The sequence below is a fragment of the Monodon monoceros genome, unplaced genomic scaffold, assembly GCF_005190385.1.
Source record: "Monodon monoceros isolate NGI ecotype Baffin Bay Population unplaced genomic scaffold, NGI_Narwhal_1 Super_Scaffold_21, whole genome shotgun sequence".
Taxonomy (NCBI): Eukaryota; Metazoa; Chordata; class Mammalia; order Artiodactyla; family Monodontidae; genus Monodon; species Monodon monoceros.
The window spans coordinates 117,998,939-118,012,263 of NW_021703778.1; the positions used below are offsets into that span (position 1 = coordinate 117,998,939).

The following is a 13,325-nucleotide window of genomic DNA, read 5'->3' on the forward strand; positions in this document are numbered from 1 at the left end:
TACTTCCTTGTTTAGAGTTAAAAATGTAGATTAAAGAATCCATCAACAAATTTTACTGAGCGCAAACTGTTCAGAAACTATCAAATATAGACAGTAGTTTAATAGTAAAATAATAGAACTTCCTTTAAGAGAATGGTGTTAACATACCTTGTGAAGAGAGAAGAACTAAAAGTTTAGTGCAGTCTAATGATTCATACACGTAAAAACAGATTTTTCTCCCCCAAAGAAAAATTTACTCCAGATTAAAGGTATGAATTATAAAAATAAAATTGGGGAGAATTATTTATTTTCCATTATGCATTTATTCATAAAACACAAGCAGGCACTGTGCTAAGCTTTAAAGAAGAATGAGATGGACATGACTCTTTCCACAAGCAGCTGATATTCTACAAAGTGAGGCAGAAAACACATACTTAGTTACACAAAAACCAAATACTGATAAGTGGTGGGTGGGTCTCAGGAAGGAAAATCCAGGACAGTAAGAATTTGTTAGTCAATTAGCTGAGTATGTGACTTGTGAAATTTGGATACACTGCATTTTTTTCCAGTTAGTTTTTAACTATAATGAAAATAAACATGTTACTGAGTCCAAGCTTGCTCTGCTCACCACACAACAGGCCAATAAATCGGAGATGGGGTGTTGAGGAAGGAATATTACTTTATTTGGAAAGCCGTCAAACTGAGAAGATGGCAGACTAACGTCTCAAAATAATCACCTTATCAGGGTTTGGATGCCAGCTTCTTTTATAGCACAGAGGGGGAGGAGATGAGGAAGTAAAAAGGCCATAAATTTGGAAATATCAGATGGAATGGCCAGCCTTGGGGAAGGGATGTGTTAATTTCTTCTTCTTCTTGCAACCATCCACAGATGGACAGGGTCCGGATGTTTCCCTGAACAAAGGCACTTTGGTTTAACATTCAGACAGAGGGGCAGGGTTCCCTGAGGCAGGCCATTATGTATAGACAGTATCCTTTTAGTGAACAAAAGCAGTGTAAAGCAAAGGTTAAAGTAAAAGAAACAGATCCAACGTGTAGTCAGATTTGGCTCTTCCCTGTTACAAACACAAATTTAAAAGGAAAAATAATTAAATTACACATGGTGTTGATAACATAGACTCTGGAGCCAGACATACTGTATGTGATTCTCAGCTTTGTCACTTAACTGAGATACATAATCTTGAACAAAGTTATTTAACTTACCTACTATCAGTTAATCCATCTGTTAAAGAAAGGAAAACACTATTATCTTTCTTACATGTTTTTTGTAAAGATTAATTGACTTGATAACCATATGAATGTATTAAAACAGTGCAAGGTTCATGTTATATATGCAATACAAAATATGGTGATGATTATTAGGTTTACAACCATAATGATGCTAAAATATTGAGAGAGTCAAATTTAAACTTATGGTATAAGATCAATAAATGGAATTGTGGACTCTGAATTTTGCATTGTCCTGCATACATACTTAGTTAGTGTTCAATCAGGAGAGAGAAACAACACAATAATTTGAACAGGGAACTTTACTATCAAGAATTATTAATTATTAGAGTATTAGAGTAAGGAGGGATTGACTATTAAGAAAGAGAACTCTAATTATAGAAAAAGCAGTCACTAACCCTAGGGCCGAGACAGAATGCCCATGGAAGACTCCTGCTTCCCCTAGACCAACATCCAGTTCTTGGAGAAAGCACCCCTGTGACTCACTGAATGGCAGAGAAGTACCTGTGTTGTTCCACTTGTGGTGGAACCTGCCAGAAATCTACCCTCTGGGGTGCCAGAGAAAGCTGTTCCCTGTTGGGTGCTGCTGGCTGTCATGCAGTGCAGAAGCAGGGCACTGGGGAAGCCGGATGTGACGCAAGGGTCCGAAGGACTCTGCTATAAAACTGCCTGATGGTCCGGAAAAGTGGTGGGAGAGGGTGCCCGCAGCTGAGTGCTCACAGCTGTGCACTGCAGGAGCTGGGAACTGGAGAATTTACAAGCACCGAAGGAGCTGAGAGACTGCTACCAAAGAGCCTGGTGAAGGCCTACGCACTGGGAGAAGCTTCTGGCTGCTTAGTGCTGCTCTCCCGTGTCCCACAGGAAAGGGCAGTGAAGAGGGGAAAGTGCTTGTAGGAGTCGCTTGCTATGAGTGAGCAGACCTGTGCTAGGAAGAAAAAACCCTTCTTCCTGGAATGTCTCTTCAGCCCCTTCTACTGACAGAGCTTCCTGCCACCTGGAATGGAAAAAAAAGTATTTAAAATGTCAAGTACCATTTTCACAGAGCAATCTGACAGGGTGAATCTGGAGCTGAAAGGCGATAAATCAGTAACTGGCACAATACAACAAAAAATTCAATATGAAAACATAATTCTGTTCCTTGTGCTAACTTATTGGATATGATTCATTCCAGTGTGGAGTCTAGAAATACTTATGAATTGGAAAATCCACAAATATCATTTGCATTTATAATATTTAAGACAAATATTGGTAACCAATCCTTAAAAAAATTAGGGTACCCTTGAGTTGAGCATCTGCAATATTGACCAGAGTGACACCAGATTTTAAAACTTTTATGGAGGTGTTTTACTATTTTAACATAAAACCAATCCCATCTTGTATTCGTTTTTATCTTACTTCACCTATCAGCAGCATACCCTCGTTGAAACATTTTAAATTTTGGTTTCCAAAATGCCAACTCTTTGACTTCCTACACTGCTGTCTTCTACTCTGTCCTTTCCACTTTCCAATTCGTATAGGTAACAGTTTCTTGGGGACCTCTTATCTGTGTTTACTTTCTAGGCTGCGTCATCCAATTTCATGCCTTTTAATACCACTGAAAATTCCCATTGACAAAATATAGTACAAACATTGTTGTTTTTTACTATAGTCAACAGACACACTGGACTGTAGAGTAAAAGGAAAAAAAAATCCATATATGGCATCTTCAACAACACTAGGTAAGAAGGAACCGCATCAACTCTTGAACATAGGCATATGTGACCAGGATCAGCAACTTCTCTGTAGAAGTGATAGAGGGAAAGTACGATACTGAAAGATCTAACAAGTCTCAGAATGAAGGTATGGCCAATAAAATTTATACCCCAAAAGAGAGGTACTTGGCTGAGTAGCTACCAGGTGAACAAATCTGAGAAAACTGACAAGATTCAAAATCCATACCAGCTTCAAGCTGTTGAAAAGTGCAGATAAAACTACCTCCTTTCCAACCGATAGAAATTTACCACAAACTGCAGGCAGAAGAAGTGGTGGGCACAAATGCTGGGCCTCCCAGATATACAGAAGTAATGTGAAGGAAGAGAGGTTCAGAGGATGATAAATTCAGAATGTAGTATAGCAGCAAAATACATTCTTCAGAAACAAGAGACCCATTTAAAAGAAAGGTTTGTAGAGCTCTGGAAGATAAAAATGGTACAAGGAAAGTACCTTTGAATTGATTGATCTGTGAGGGATAGAGATGTGACTTCACAAAGAAACATTTTTTCAATACCTCATGGAAAAAATACAAAGGGAGGAATCTGTACATTAGTTATTAGACTGGGAAAGCTAATCTGTTTTATCACTTTAAGTACCTCCTGATAACCTAGGAAAACACAATTCATTTAAGCATGAAAAATCAGTAAGAATTATTACCCATTCATATATATATATATAGTAACAAAAGGTGAAAATTAAACAAGTAACAGTACAAAAATTGATTTTAAAACACAGAAAAATTTTGAAGAAAATCAAAAATTAATTTTAGATGTCCATATCAATTGATTTATACGGGAAAAAAAATCAGTTCTTTAAAGCAACATTTTATTCCAAAACAGAATGGTGTAACATTTTTAGGATAGCTGGTTTTTCTATCAAGTAATAGTGTCTTTCAAGAATAAATGAAAGAGGGCCTTCCCTGGTGGCGCAGTGGTTGACAGTGCACCTGCTGATGCAGGGGACACGGGTTCGTGCCCCAGTCTGTGAAGATCCCACATGCCGCGGAGTGGCTGGGCCCGTGAGTCATGGCTGCTGAGCCTGCGCGTTCGGAGCCTGTGCTCTGCAACGGGAGAGGCCACAACAGTGAGAGGCCCGCGTACCACAAAAAAAAAAAAAAAGAAGAAGAAATGAAACAAACAGACAATAAAAATGCAAAAACTCAGGGAATACTGATCTTGTACATCCTTTTTTAGAATAAGATATAGATAAATAAGAAAAATTTGAAGACGATTTATTATGTGTTCTGGAAGTGAGCATTTAATGTTTTTAAGAATCTAGGAATGAGTGATGGCAAGGGATGCAAATATTACAGTCTCCAATAGATAAAAATAAAACTAGGAAAAACAAATAATTGCTAGAATAAATAAATAGTAGAATTGGCTGCCTTACAGATATTAACTTGGAATGAAAAAAAATTTAAATCAGATATTTAGAAAAAAAATAAGGTAGAAGAAGATATTTCTATGTAAATCTGTTAATGTCTGTTAAGCCAATATACAATACCTTATACAACAAGGAAGTATGTGTATTTATAAGACATTAATATAAAAGTAGTTACTAGACCAAAGAATTTTGCATACCAAAAGCAGACTATAAAGTAAATATATGCAATATTATAAAATTATATATCATATATAACATGTAAAACAAATATTTTAATAAGTGAGATAGTCTATTTCTATTTTTTGATATTGCAAACATATTTGATCTAGTTCTGTAATTGCATGTGTGTGTGTGTTGTAATACATATTGCATATAATTATACAATATATATTATTAATTCCACATTAACCTCCTGACTTCATCACCTTCCACTCTCCCCCTTGCTCACATGGAGTTGTTTTTCTTAAGTACCTCAAGTATCTCCATTGTGTCTGTTATATAAAGAGGTAAAAAATAAAAGGAAGGGAGTACAAAACACAATCCTAAAGAGAAATTGAGAAAACATATTTTGAAGGGAATAGTCCTTGTTTTTTTTCATTAGTCAGGGTAGTATCAGACAAACAGAACTGTTCTTGTTCTAAGTAACTCAGATTTCCCTATAGATAGTTTCTATATTACTGTCAGAGTCAAATGTCTTCAAAATCAATGTGATTTTGTCACATCTTACTTATAAGTGCCCAAATAATAAAGTCTAACACAATAATAGCATGCAATGTCAGTTCTCCAATAACTGGACCCATCCTAAACTAATACCCAGAGAACCACGCCAATTTCTCACCTATCACATAACCTGTATTCCAAACACACCCAACTTATGATTTCAATAAAACACACCCTGATCTTAAACTACTCTCTATCTTTTTCTCCCTTCTGCTTCCTCTGTCTTGAATTTATTTCCTGTTTTATCTATTAGCTATATCTTATTATTTTCAAGTACAAGCTTATTCATCACCTTTTTGTGCTCCTTTGCACATGGCTAACAATCTACTTTAAGTCATTAAACGAAAAGAAACTAATGAGTTGAAATACCGATGTTCACTTCTAAATCTCAAGTTCATGGAGAGGATGCGTTGGTGTCTTATTTAATCTCCCTTTTAGGTACATTGTAGAGTGTTTGGCACATAGTTGATGTGTAACAAATATTGGTTAAATGAAAAAAAATGAATGAATGAAAGATGGAAGATTATTATAGAAGTTCATATGGGCTAGGTTTGCATTAAGATAATCAAGGAGAATTTTTGCTGAGTTGTTTTGTGAACTGAATCATGAAGGTGGAGGATAATTCAAGTAAAAGAAACAGGGTGTGCCAAATTGTCAAAAAAAAAAAAAGGTGAAGTGATATCAGAAAACATTAAGCTCACTTGTATTTTTTTGCAATATTAGTGCTAAGGACAAGTTAGAGATTTAAAAATATATATATAGAGAGAGCCTGCAACTAAACCCAGAAAGAGCACAAAGATATTCAGAAGAACAAAAACTTAAATATAAGGCCCAATTAGATATAAATTTATTTTCCAAGAAATCAGATAAAAAAGGAAAATAACCTTTAAAATTGTTCTGAGGAGACAGTAATAAAATAAATGTTAGAATCATCTGCTCTTATTTCACTAAATTGCTAGAATAAAGCAATGATATACAGCATAGTAAAGTTTTAGAATGAGTATTCTAACGGTAAGTCTAAGTTAAATGGTTTAAAAAAATAAAGCAATGACATTATCTCATTGTAATTTCTATTCAATCTCCAAAATACCATAGTACAAAATATGGTTTTTGTGTTTTTGTGAAATATGAAATACTTGTTTTTTCAGGCTAAATTAAAATATCATTGAATATTTTCTTAAAAATATATAAATTATATTTCTCTTTACCTATATAGCATAGAAAGTTGTGAATCTTTTTAATAAAAATACAGTACTTTCTATATATCTTTACCATATGTAAAAAGATAAAAATAACTTTTGGTGACTGTTTCTCTCATCCAATAACCATCATCTTCCTAGGAACAAGGATTGTGTCTTATATATCTTGGCATTTTCAATGTTTGCTTCAGTGACTTGCATACTGAATTCACTCATACAATAAAGAAGAAATAACAATAAGTAGCATTTATTATTTATTTTGTTCTACACTATATACATTACGTGAATTACCACTTATAATTTTAGCAACAGCTGGTGCTATGAGTACTGGTATCTTCTCTCTTTTACAGAAAAAACTGAAGTTGAACAATGAATAGCTAAAGAAAGAAAACTCTTCTAATGTCATATCACTGTTAAGTAGCTAACCCAGAATCTGAATCCAGACAGGCTAGCTCCCAAGTCTGATTCTGTAAACGCCACAGGATATTCTTTTTCTAGAAGTGGAAAAAAGGCAGGTAATTAAAAGCACAATTACTTGTGTTTTAAAATTTGGGGCCTGTATTTATTTATTTTATATAGGTTTTATATATCTTGGTCCTGATGATAAAATCAGTACATGTCAGTCAAATTTGATTTCAAATTGTTTCAGCATTTATTTAGCAATAATTAAATTCAAGTTTATGTTTCATGTAATCTATCTATATGCAGTACCTGTTGGGAAACAATTCTTCCTGGGTCTCTTATATGTTTTGTATATTTGTAAGCAAAGAACTGACTGCCTTTTCTTCCAGACTCCTTTTTTAAAGGACATTTTTATAGCAAACAGGATTGAAAATAGAGATATTGTCACCCTCTAGATCAAAGGGCAGGCATACTAATTCCCCATTAGAAGAGATTTGAATTCTCTAAACTCAGCATTCCTTTCCTACAATACAATCTACCCCACCTGTGCAGTTATCCTCTGACTCTTTGGGTCTCGCTGTAGGAATTGGATCTCAGAAATCTAACACAAATAAAACTGATTCTCTGGCTACTGCTATTGCTTTAGCAATAAACTGCCCATCTTAGATTAAGGAATCTCATGTCATCTACCAGCATACATAAAACCAAGGCAAGTTAATTAATTAGCTTGTAAATAATATAAAATTGTAGATGATTTAAAGTTCCTAACTTATACATTATGTGTTTTCCTTACTACATATTATTAAAAGACTTGTTTATAGGAAATAAAATTTGCTTATTTATCTAATATTTTAAAATATTTTAAAGACCAAAGATTTGAATGACTGGAAGAGTCCATGAAAATTCATCAAAGATGTATGTGGATTTTTCAAATAGTTCAAATGCTTAAATATTTAATCTATTGCTGATAATCTTTAATATATATTTGGCTGGTATGGAATATTTTTAAAACATTAGACCAGCTTTTCACAACAGGGGCCAATTTGTCTCCAAGGGAACATTTGGCAATATCTGGAGACATCTTTGGTATACATTGCTTGAATTATATACGTTCATTGCTTCTTGAAATTGGGAGTGGTGGGGGATCCACTAATAGCATCCACTAATGCTACTGGCATTTACCGGATAGAGACCAGGGATGCAGTTAGACATCCTAGGGTGCACAGGACAGCCTCCCCTAATAAAGGGGACCAATTTACTTGGTCCCAAATGTCAATTATGTTAATGTTTAGAACATATCTATATCTATATTTATATCTATCTATATATATACATCTGAAATTGAGATATATAGTTCTATTCTCTCAATGATAAGAATTAACCTGCATACAAAATTACAAAAATATAAATCTCTATATCTATCATGTGTCTATATAACAGTTATTCATGAAAATCAAACCATAACATAAACAAGAGCAAATAATCAGCAGAAAACCAAAGTCTCAATTTTTTAAAAGTTTTTAGAATGTACTTATATATAAATATATCAGAGAAGTACAAACAAACCTTATTTTTTAAATCATTGATAATAATGTATAGTCAGTAATGTATATACAAGAAAAAATTATCATGTATGTGGATTGAGGTGAATGGGTACGATCATTTAAAAAAAATTATCCTGTATTTGGTTCCCTAAGCCTATCCTGTTGCTATAGCAACAGCTGTCCTATATATCCATTTGGTATTATAGCAATCTGTCAAGGAAATTCTGACATGCAATAATTTGTATACATTAATTTTCAAAATTGTAAGAATATGTTTGAATATTATCTGCTTGTTAGAACAACCCTCAAACATCTATGACTTTACAAATTATACTTATAAAATTATAGGTGTGATCACCTTGTGTGTGTGCATATATATATATGGGTGTGTAAATATGCATATACAAACATATACACATATATAATCATATATACACTCATATATAGTCATATATGCACTCATGTATAACCAGCCAACATAAACTGAACTTCTATGTCATAGTATCAAATGAAATTTGTCAGAATTTATCTAATTGGTATAGTATTATCTGATTCACAAATATGGACTAAAAGTGTCATCCTTCACATCATCCAGTGTTAGTAGGATCCATCTATATAGAAATTACAAATTTTATTTTTCAGGAGAAAATTAATGTTGTTTCAAAGACACTAAAAGCAATAAAAAAAGACAACAGGTAGTTTTACTACTTGGTTGGATAGTAACTGAAGTTGATAAAACAGTGGGATAATACAAATATTTGTAAATAAATTGAGTATAGCTTTGTAAATTGAACTGACACGAGATTCCAAAGAAGAAAAATGAATTAATTACTATATTCACAATTTAGGAATACCATTCATATTTAACTCATTTAGACAAAAATTTCATTCTGAATCAAAATTTTAGCCTTCCTTTTACTCAGTCTATTAATTGTTGAATATATTTTAAATAGCAACATCTTCTTGTCTACTGAAATACTTATTTAAAATAATTTATTTTCAAAATTCTGAGTAGTTTAAATAGATACATATATATTTACCTTCTTTTCAGTTGTTATTTTAAAATGCAGCTCAAAAAATTTTCTACCATGAGAATGTATTTGTGTGCCTGTGTGGTTGTGCAGGTTCAGTTGTATAAAATGTAGTCGAAGAATCAACTGAAAGAAATAATGAGAAAGAGACAAGATGGTGGCAGAGATAGTAGTGGGGCTGAGGGTGGTCCTGAACACAAGTCCCACTAAAACTGAGTTCCTCTGCTGAGTTTATGATTAACTTTTCTATCCAAAATGTTATTCCTTTTCTTGTTCTCCTCAAGATTGAGAAATATCAAATAAAACTGGGGATTGAAACTGAGCAGGACACTGTTGGCCCCTCCCAAGTACAAAAGCCTTTCTGTGTCCTCCATTTCTTTTCCTTTTTTTTTTGGCTGTGCAGTACAATATGTGGGATCTTAGTTCCCCAACCAGGGATCGAACCCAGGCCCCCAGCATTGGGAACACAGAATCTTAACCACTGGACGGTCAGGGAAGTCCCTCCACCCCCACCCCCGCCAACTTCCTGTTTTTAGGGAAAACGTTTCAGCCTCCTAGACCTTCTCTGAGCTCCAAAGGGCAGATTCAAACAGTTACTAATTAGGGGAGTAAGGCAATGCAGAAAGAAACAATAGTGCAGGGTGGGGCCTCATTCTGGATCCTCCTCAGGGGATGTGCATAACAATTTGGTACATGTCTGTAAATTCTTCTACAGGAACTAAGGCCCCCACCCAGGTGGAGAATGGTAACTTTAGGCTGAGCACAGCCTGTGGACCCCAGACTGGTTGGAACTAGAAGGCTGATGACTGAGATTCCTGGAACACCACCGTGTTACCTCACCACCAACCAATCAGGAAGGCCACACACTCTGCAGACCTCCCCCCAAATTTTGTCTATAAAATCTCTTCCCCAAAAACTATTAGGGAGATTAGGTCTTTAGAGCACGAGCCACCCTATTCTCCTTGCTTGACCCTGCAATAGACCTTTCTCCCCTTCAAACTCCAATGTTTTGGTTTGTTGGGCCTCATCGTGTGTCAGGCACATGGACTGGGATTCGATAACAGCCCCAGCTATGGGACAGGTAGTAGCCATAGTGGCTTGTTGGACAAGTGGAAGATTGATGATAAGCCTGTAAAAACTGACAAATGGGATGTGTCAGCTGTGAAAAATTCTTTGAATGATTCTGCCAAAATGTACAAGTATGTGGAGAATTTTGGTCTAACTGATGGTTGCCTCACCATCTGTACAATTTCTTGTTTCTTTGCCACAGTGGCTTTGATTTGGACTCAGAGTCCAAGCCTGTTCTGGCTTTGTGCATCATATCCTATTTTGTGATGATGCAGATCCTGACCATTTATACCTCATATAAGGAGAAAAGCATCTTTCTTGTGGCCCCAGGAAAGATTCTACAGGGATGTATCCTGATGATATTTGGTACATTCTCAAAAGGTTCGGTGACAAATACACTCTAAAGCTGACCTTCATCAGTGGAAGAACAAAGCAGCAATGGGAAGCCGAGCTCACCAAGTTCATTGTTAAGATTTTGACCACAGCAGAACACTGTTATGGATGCATACAAGCCTGAAATATCCAGGCCTGAAATATCCAATGTCAGTCTCACCACAGAGAAAAAATATAGCCAATTCTATAACCAGCCATCTTTCTGCTGAATCATGATGAATTAAGGGGTATGGGAGAAAGAAACAGAACTTAAAATGGATAAAGTAAGAAATGTTAAAAAAAAAAGTCCCTAATTTGTCCTGAAAATTTGGTCTATTCTGGATAAATAGGACTTTCTAGGTCAGATATGAGTAGTTGTAGCTCTAATATCTAGCTATAGCTTCTTTTGTTTGCTGATTGTGTTGTTTTGATTTGCTTCTCTGGAAAAGCATTTTTGCTAAAAGTGGTACAGGCTCCTTCCTTCATACCTAGCAGTACTTTATATGGTATAGCTTTGTGTCATGCAGTATTTGAGGACTCAGTTTTGAAAACTGTTAACCTTTTGCTGACTTTATTGTGTTAATTCCTGCTTCAATGGCTGTTTCTCTTAATCAGGTTACAACTTCTTGTGTATGTCAGCTTTCCTTCACACACTATTTTTGTGGGTGTGTATATATCTGACTTGGGGAGAATTGGGGAAAAAAAACACAGCTTTTTAATTTAAAAGAAATTTTCTGCCTGTTACATTTTGTGCTTTTAACCAATTAAAGAAGCTAATGGCATTTTTTAGTTTTATCTTGCCTAGGTTGTCCACTAATATATCTCTGTTGATTTGTGTGTGCCCTTTAACTGCCATTTTCTAAAATTTTTTTCAATAAAAGGAAAGATGTGAAAAAATATGAGAGAAAAGTCAAGAATTATGAATTAAAATAGTATTTAAATAGAGCATTTAAATTTACAGAACAAAGATGTTCTACCTAGTTGTTATATTTAAAGAAAAAAGACGTCTTTTATTTTAATTGAGATGTAATTGGTATATAACATTATATTAGTTTCAGGCGTGCAACATAATGATTTAATGTTTGTATATATTGCAAAATAATCACCACAATAAGTCTTGTTAACATCCATCACCACACATAGTTACAATTCTTTTTTATTATGAGAATTTTTAAGATCTACTCTCTTAGCAAGTTTTATACATACAATGCAGCATTATTAACTATAGTCAACGTGCTATGCATTACATCTCCATGACTTACTTTATAACTAAAGAATCAGATTTCTATGCCAGAAAACATGAACAAGTGAAAACTGAGAATTTTAAAATAACAGAATTTTCAAAGTAATAAGAAACTTGAGATATCATTTAATTATTCAATCTTGGATTTTAGAAATAATGCTCAGAAAGTCAGAGTAACTTGGTAAACTTCACACAGGTAGTTAATGAAAAAGACAGAGTCCATTTGTTCCAATATCATTATGTCTTAATATCTTTTAAGACAACTCTGCCCCACACAGCCATACATACACCTCCTCCCAGGGCTCTTGGTGTCCTCCCTTCCATATTGACATAATTATCTAAAAGTATCAGGCAATAGCAAAGTTGCTTGACACCACTCTCTTTTTCTTCACACCATGTAATGTTTGATAACCATCAAGATACTCTGAAAGGTTAGCTTTATCTCCTATCTTTCTTGGGGATTCTTCAGCACCAGCTTTCTCTACATGGGTGCTCAGATCTGTATTGCTCTATGCAAGCAGTAACTCTGCATCCAAAATATACAGCTCAAACTTTTCAGAAGCATGAAAGAATTTACTGCTGTGTTAGTTTGTGTCCTGGTGAAATCTGAGTTTTCTACTAAAGAGTAAAAATATTAAAAGTAATCAATGAGGGCTTCCCTGGTGGCACAGTGGTTGGGAGTCCACCTGCTGATGCAGGGGACATGGGTTCATGCCTTGGTCTGGGAAGATCCCACATGCCGCAGAGTGGCTGGGCCCGTGAGCCATGGCCGCTGAGCCTGCGCGTCCGGAGCCTGTGCTCTGCAACAGGAGAGGCCACAACAGTGAGAGGCCCGCGTACCGCAAAAAAAAAAAAAAAAAAAGTAATCAATGAGCCAAATATGAAAGTCTATTTGACATTATTAAATATTTCCTGGAAAATCTCACTATATCTTCTGGGTTCTTTTATTTTTCCATGATCAAAATTATTTCTCATCTATTTCAGGTGGTCACATGCACCCAGCACATAGAAAAACACACTCATTGCTGAACTCACTTCATTCAATAGATGTTCTGCTTTTCCAATGTATTAGGCTACCTCCCAGTTAAACGTTGTAATTATGCATTTAAATCATTCCCAACTCATGAGAAGTAGCATTGCATTACCCTCATTTAAAGCCTTTTCTTTTAGGGTGCTGCAGACAATTCAAAACTATTTTTGACAAGCAATCCTGAATAAAACTTTCTTTTTACTTTATTAATGTACCAGTTAGGAAGAATCTTTACTGCTGACAGAATTTCAGAGATTCTCCATGACGATCTTCAGAGAAACTACTGGCCATGCTACCATAAGTGTCCACAGTGCCTGATGTTGATTTTTTGATGGTTCTTTTGAAACTGAGCAAAAT

General features: G+C 35.0%; 1 pseudogene; it reads left to right on the plus strand.

Moving 5' to 3' along the window:
* Positions 1–6,075: 6,075 nt before the first annotated feature.
* Positions 6,076–10,925, plus strand: LOC114903896 (annotated as a pseudogene).
* Positions 10,926–13,325: the final 2,400 nt, after the last annotated feature.